Below are 8,070 nucleotides of genomic sequence, written 5' to 3' on the forward strand. Positions count from 1 at the left end.
TTTTTCCCTAATAATATATATATATATTTTTTTGAGTTGGAGTCTCATTCGGTCGCCCAGACCGGAGTGCCGTGGCCGCTCCCGGCCACCGCAGCCTTGACCTGCCCGGCTCCGCGATCCTTCCGCCTCAGCCTTCCAAGTAGCCGGCATTACAGGCATGCCCTACCACGCCTGGCTGATTTTTTGATTTATTGTAGAGATGAGGTCTCGCTGCCCAGGCGGGTCTCGAACCCGCGGGCTCAGGCAATCCACTCACCTCAGCCTCCCAAAGGCGTGGGATTACAGGCTGAGCCACCGAGCCCGGCTCCTAATAATATTTAATACGGCACCACAAGTATTGACGAAAGAGCCAAAATGCACAGTATGTGTTCTCATAATAACATGGTACTTCTTATGTTAACATATGTGCTCTCCCACAGTCAAGTTAGTAGACACAGTTCCCAAGAGGATAGACGTGGTAATCTTGCCACTGTACCAAAGAGGGCTTGCCTGAGTTATGGACATTGTTTCTGGGTCGCTCTCAATGGGGGACAAAAAGCTATACCTATGTTTTACAATTTTGAGAAACTCAAAAGTTACTGAAAAGCACAAAGGAGTACAAAGCAACCATACTGCCCCCACCCAGATTCAATCTCTGTTATGATGCTGTCTTTTTAACCTCCATATTTTTTTGAAAGAGATAAAGCATTCATTATAGTTGTTCTTTTTAAATATTGTACTGTTCCCATTCTCTTTTTTTTTTCTACAATGGCAATCGAAAGCAAGCAGTATCATAAGTTTTACTTCCATTTTGTTTTTGTGTCTTTACAAATAAACTTATCATCATGATATATATGGTGTGATTTTGTATGGGGAGTGCCCCCCAATAATCCAGAATTATCTTTTGGAGGGCAGGCCCCTTTTAGCACAAGCTTACCCTGCTAGGTAAGGTGGGGTTTTTTTGTTTTGTTTTGTTTTGTTTTTACTTTTTCTTATTATTATTATTTTTTTTGAGTTGGAGTCTCTGTTGCCCAGACTGGAGTGCAGTGGCTGCTCCTGGCCACCGCAGCCTCCACCTGCTGAGCTCCAGCGATCCTTCCGCCTCAGCCTTCCAAGTAGCTGAAACTACAGGCGCACACTACCACGCCCGGCTAATTTTTGATTTATTGTAGAGATGAGGTCTCGCCAAGTTGCCCAGGCGGGTCTCGAACCCCAGCCTTGAAGCAATCCCCTCACCTCAGCCTCCCAAAGGCGTGGGATTACAGGCTGAGCCACGAGCCTGGCATTATACCGTTGTTGATGTCTTTGTGGATCCTTAGTTTAGCGCCCACTTAGAAGTGAGATGTTGTGGTGTTTGGTTTTCTGTTCCTGAGTTAGTTCACTTAGGATAATGTTCTCCAATTCCATCCAAGTTGCTGCAAAATACATTGTTTCATTCTTTTTGATGACTGAATAGTATTTCACAGTGTTCACAGACGGGATGGAGGATACACGTAAAGCCCTAATCAAAAACTATTTGTAGCCTCTAAAGCTATTGAAATAAAAAAAAATTTTTTTTTAAATCTATTTTGTGCAGTGGAAAATTGTCTCAATAGGTGTATTATATTAAATAGAGAGTACTTTGAAAGTACTTTGAAACTGAAGTTTAAACATGTAAGGGTAAATACACAATTTTTTATAAATAAATTCTGTTTTGGGAGGTTCCCCTCATGTTTAAAACTGTTATATAAATGCTAGCATACTGTGTGTATTATTCTGCACTTGCTTTAAAACATTTGAGAATTCAGCCTTCTTTTTGAGAACCATCTGAGTTTGTAGATGGATCTAGTCTGCCCCTTTTATTGCACTGTATAGACATTTTATTTTAGCTGTCCTATTATTTTCATTTTTTCTATTATAAACAACGCTACAGTGACTATCCTTGTACTTGTCTCCTTGCGTGCGTCTAAGAATGGTTCTTTTTTAAATGAGAGAATATCTTTGTCTTCTAGCCCTCTACATTTACTCTGTTTCTGCCTTTTCTATTCTTTTTTTGGTAATACAGTGAAATGGTGACCCTAAACACCCACATCTTAAGTACTATAATAGAAACATGGTTTATCTATATAGGATTATAAATAGACTAACATTCAGCATTGACCTTTACTTTAAGACAACACGACTGTTTTCAAATATAAAGTCTCCCTCCCTGGTTAGGACTTTAGAGCATTGTTTTTCTTTAGGACTTGTCTGTTACCACAGTATCATTTTAGCACCTGCCTATTAAAGCTAACTTTAGTGCCACTATTGCCACCTCCTCCCAGTCTGGAAAGAGCTTTGACTTGTGTGTTAGTATTTTTGTGTTATGAACCTCCATGTATCATACTTTGAGATTTGCTTTTTTGTTTCCAGATGTTTGGGGATTCATAATTTCTCAAAACAAAATGTTTGAACCTGTTTGGGTTTTAGTTTGTTGATGCAGATAATATGTGTGATGAAATCTAGAATTCAGTGAGTAAGTTTCTGTTATTGGGTGAAGAGGATGGTTACTGAGGAGAAGACTCATATTATTTGAGCCTAATGTTGATGAATTATAAATCTGTATTTTTTCCTATGAAGACATACAGGAGTTGTTCCCTCCTGTCTTCTCTCACTGCTTGGCCAGTATAATATTCAGTACGTACTGCTTGAGCCTAAGACCCAGGGAGATTTTATGTTTACATACACATATACATACATATATACAGAGGGTGCCCCCAAAAGTATACACATTTTAAGAAAGGAAAAGCTGTATTAAAATTCAAATATTCAATATACCAATACAAAAGATGAATGCAAGTCACATTTGACTTCTGCAATTACTAGAAGTGCTCAAAGTGGTTACCATCAGCATCCAAACACTTCTGATTCTGGTGAACTAGAAGTGATACATAGATAACATCTCTTAAAATGTGTATACATTTTTTGGCACCGTGGTATTTGTACATACACACATGCGTACCCATGTGTGTACATATATTTTTTATAAGTATATATTTTTTTAACTTAAGTTTTTATTGTTTTTAAAAAATGTAACATATTTAGAAGTATTTTTAGACTGTGGGTTACAACCGAGTTAGCCGAAGCCATTTTAGCTCGTGAAATCAGTTTAATCAATTTCAATACTCACTTCTTACGTTTTATTTTGTTTTTATTTTTGGTGTTCCTTTTTTTACTTAGGTATGATTTACATAGAGCAAAATGCTCAAGCATGAATTGGGCAGCTTGATGGAGTTCACATTTGTACAGTGACTTACCTATCCCCTAGATTGATGTCTAGAGCACTCCCAGCATTCTAGCAGACTGTCCTGTGTGCCCTCCCAGCTGATAGATACCCCCATTATTTTGGCCTCCTTCATCATCAGTTAGTTTTGACTATTTTGTGAATCAGTTTGTACTCTTTATTCAGGCTTCTTTAACTAAACGTTATGTGACCCACATTTAAAAAAAATGTAAATGGAATAGAATTGAAGAGAATGTGGAAAGTACACTGCCTTTAATAATGATAGATATCATTTCAAATTTATAGCATGCATCTGTACTGCGTCGTTATGTAAATCATACCTTTTTTTAGTGTGCTATTATATATGTTTGTTTTCATTGACATATAACAGTTGTACATATTTTGGGGGTTCCTGGGATATTTTGATATCTGAATACCATGTGCGATGATAAAATCAGGGTGATTGGGATAGCCATCCTATCAAACATTTATCTTTGTGTTGAGAATATTATAACATATTTCTTACTGTGGATCATGACAACACCTGAAAAACACATCACTATTAGAGGCTTTACTGTTTTGTTTTTGTTCCCCTAGCTCTCAGGTGTTTTAAAAACTCTTTTATTGGAGAAGGTAGAAAGAGACAGGAGGTAATTTTTTGAAGGGAGAAAGAATGAAGAAAATCGACTTGTAGTGCCTTTCACTCAGCCTGCTGCCCTCAGGCGTGTTGGGAGCTGTGTTGGGCTTTGCCTTAATGGCCTACTCAGTGGTGTCATTGTGAGGGGCCCAGGCACTAAGAGAAGACCTGTGCCCAAATCTTGGTCCCTCCACAATCCAGGGCCCTGAGCAAGAGTGTGATTCTGGCTGTTTATCATCCCTCTAGTGTATCTGGGGAGGGAATTATTTGTACCTGTTGAGAGGGCAGAGAAGTTGACGAGTAACTGTTGGTCATCTTATTTTAGGAGGCATGGATTTCATGGTTACAGAATGGAGACTGAAGTCTGTAGGGAGTGGGATCGGGGAGAGCTGTGCGAGGAGAGATGAAGAGAAAAGTCGGGATGAAGAGAAAAGAGGTCAATACCAGGGAAGGAAGGTGCAAGAAAGGTCAGGCTGGGAGGCTGGGCCACAGTTAAGTATGATGCCGAGAAAGGAGGAGGGCAGAAGGTGGCTGAAGGTGTCATTTAATATCATGTTGGTCTCTGGTCAACTCCTCTTTCTGCCCCCCTCATCCTGTTGCCCCAGCTTTTGTTTTCCACGATGCCTGAGACAGAGCCAAACAGGATATGACCAACAGGAAGTTGTTTTAATTCAGAATAACCGATGTCTCATTCTGGAATATTATGGAAGAGCCCATTCCTTATGGTATGAGTGATAGGGACTTAAGTTTTCAGAATATTTTGTATATTCTTGGAGCTTATGTTTGTACGTTTAGTTCTGAACATCTTTATTGTTTTCATTTTAGGGAACACACTGTATCTAACCTAAAACCTGTCCTTTTCCTTCTATTGTCTAATATGGAGCCAAAGAATTTTTGTTGTAAATATAGCAGGATATATAGCATCAGTCTTATAAATACTTCTGTTAAATATACAAACTGTAGTTCAAGTTCATTAGTTTCTTCTCTAGAAAGCCAAGTGGTAATATGATCAGATTGTAAACCATTAGTAGTTATTTAATAATTTATTTCTCTGGCCATCTTTATCTTATGACATTGGAGCATATATGTCACCTCCTAGTGTAAAGGTAGTACGAAGAAAACCCTCACGTTCCCACCTTATGTTTTTTCCAGTTTTTCTGTCTTTGAGCTTTTTTTGTACTCAAAAATTGGCAGCTTCCTCTCAATTTGGTGTCCCCAGGTGGTTCTATGAGAGAAGCAGAGTTTCATGTTTATCCACATTTACTTACATTCTGTTCTCTTATAACTTCTTTTTAGAGAATGAACTTATCTTTCTGGGTGAGCCTTCCACAGTTGAACACAGGAGAAAGTATGTGTCTCAGACTTTATAGTCTTATTGAAGTAAGGATCATGAGCCAAGCTCAGCAGAACTTGTCAGAATCCAGGTGGTTTCGCAGACACCTTTTTCGGAATTTTCAGAACCAAGTCTGTAAATAAGTGCTTCCTTTTCTATGTCCCAGTTCAGAAAATGGTATCATTGCAGTATAGTACAAAGGAACTGGCTAGCGTTAGGTTTGTGAGGTCAGCTGGCATGACATTTCTGGGCCTGTTTACTCTCTAATGCTTTATTACAGCTTGGTGATACAGGTGAATACCTGGGGAGTTACATATCTTGGAAGTAATGAAAATAAATTAAAGAGTACATATTCAGACCTCAAAGATTTTGCTAAGTCTTCCTGTTCCAACAGGAATAGGAATACACAATATTTTTCTGATAACTCATCCTCAAAATAAGATGTTGTTGACCATAGTCTTTGACTTGAGATTGTTTTATCTGCTCACAAATAAATGTAAGCCACAGACAGAATCTGCCTAAAACCTACAGCATACTTTCTGGAAACTGTTGAGCATTTGGTCCATAACTGCTTCTTTTTTTTTTTTTAATTTCTATTTTTGAGTTGGAGTCTCAGGGCCACCCCAGTGTCGACCTACTGCATAACTGTTTCTTAAGACAAAGAAGAAAACATTGTCAGGGTGTGACTGAACTTAGAGTTTACGGGATGGGCTGGGGTGGGGGAACAGTCTTTGTTATAGATGAGTCAATCTCTTCCTTGACTTCTGAGCCAGTTTCTACAGAGAATGGCTCTGACATTGTCTGTTTTCTCTCCATTTTTCTCTCATTCTCTTCACTGAACCCAGAGTCATCAACAGGCTGTGGGCAGGGAGGTGGCAACAGGGTGTTTGGGGAAAAGCCAGTCTGCTCTTCCTACTGCTGCAATATAGACTGACCACAGGTTATTTTAAGGACAGAGCTGGTTTCTGTCACTTGGAAAAGTGCTCAACTATGTAGTCTTTGGTGTAGTATTTTTTTAGTGAGCTTATAATCCACCTTAAACTAAGTTGCATAATATTCCAACTATGAATATTGTACGATTTATTGTCATCTCCCTATTAATGAACAATTAGGTTGTTTTCAGTTACAGCCTCTACAAACAGTGCACAATAAACAACATGGCATTAAATATTTGTTCTCTTATTTTGGTAGGAGACATTCCCCAAAGGGGAATTTTTAGGTCAAAGATTATTGTGTTTTTAATGCTTTCTATATTATCAGGCTTCTGTCCCAAAAGATTATAACAATTCACATTCCTATTTCTCTGTATCCTCACTAGAGGAATGTAAAATGGGTTTTTACCATGCTTTAATTTAGATTTTGCTGGTTAATAGGTCTAGATTTTACTGGTTAATAGTGATTTTTTTCATATTTTCATATATTCATTTGCCATTTGGGGTTCCTTCCTCTCTGCTTGCCTGTCCATATTCTTGACATTTTGTTTGTTGGTTTGTTTAATAATAGTTAAGAGTCTGGGCTCTGAAACCAGACAGCCTGAGTTAGAAGCCAGGCTTCTATTTCTTGTTGTGGAACTCTGGGCAAATACTTAACCATATACCTTCATATCTTCTCTTTTAATGATCAAGGATAATATTAGTACCTGCCTCCCAAGGTCATATAGAATTTAAATGGGCACGTAGGATAATATCTACCAGGTAGATGTTGGCTATTATCAATAAACACTAGCTTTTTCTCTAGTGAAAAATATATTTGTTTGGTTTCAGTGGCAACATCAGAATGCTTTGTGTCTGTTTTGGCTTGTAGTTGACTTCTTTTAATATGTCTGCATTCCTATTTGTCCTCTAATTACATGGAGCTCATAGCAGTTGTTCTTGCTTTATTCATTTCTCATCTCCTAGCACAGTCAACTTGACAGAACAAGCATCTTTCAGAAAGGCACAAGGAACTGCATCTACATCAGGAACCCATGGCTGTGCTCTGGCATCTGAGATCACAGTACAGTATTTGCCTTTGTTGAAGGGCTCAAGCAGATGATTCAGAAGTAGAATATGTTTCTGCTGGTGGTAGCTTGCAGCACCTAGTACTGATGGTTTTGTTCAGAAATGTTACAGGCAGTATATAATAGAAAGCAGATTCTTTGGGTTCAGTTAAGTAGATCCCACTTGCACATGTTCTGGCTCCTTTGTTGTGAGAATTGAGAAAAGGCAATGGGCAAAAGGGAGTAAAATGAAGTGGTCCCATCCCACATGTGGAGATGGCCTGCCTCAGCTGCGGGCACACACTTTCATGCTCTGGAAGCATGAACAGAAGGGTTGTAGGAATGCCCCTTCACCTCCACAGCCTCCCATTGATAGCATCAGGGTAAGCTTTGTGTGGCAAGAGACTTGAGCCATCATCTTGTTCAGCACTTTTCCTGAGCAATAAAAGAGGAATCCCGGGAAGCTAAGTAGCTGGCACAGCTAGTTAATGACTAAACTAGGACCCAGTTTCTTTGTTAGCATTCTGGTGGTCATTTCATTTCGACAAAGACGGTTGGCTAAATATAGTCATGGTAGTTTAGATCATTCCTAAGGATCTATAACAACTGCATGACTGAGAAAATTAGAAGAAGATACTTTAGATACTCATTATCCTTGATTAGAAATGTAATAATAGACCTTGTTCAGCCACCAGCAGAGAAGACAAGATGCCTTTTCGACTGTGGCTGTCAGGGCCCCATCAAGTGCTGAGATGTGACTCATGTCTTTGGAGAAAGTAGCAGATGACAGAGGACATTTTATTCTGACTCCATAGTCTTTTTTTTTAATCAATATTTTTTATTATGATATTGTGGGGTACAGTTAAGGGTTAGGTATACAAATATGCTTCGTTCAGGCACCG

General features: G+C 38.9%; 1 protein-coding gene across 5 annotated transcripts in view; it reads left to right on the forward strand.

Annotated features, from left to right (window-relative positions):
- The window catches only part of DOCK9 (dedicator of cytokinesis 9), a 239,202-nt gene that overhangs the window by 111,780 nt on the left and 119,352 nt on the right, over window positions 1-8,070 (forward strand). The window lies entirely within an intron of this gene.

Source organism: Carlito syrichta, unplaced genomic scaffold, assembly GCF_000164805.1.
Source record: "Carlito syrichta isolate Samal-C Ts95f unplaced genomic scaffold, Tarsius_syrichta-2.0.1 Scaffold313642, whole genome shotgun sequence".
NCBI lineage: Eukaryota > Metazoa > Chordata > Mammalia > Primates > Tarsiidae > Carlito > Carlito syrichta.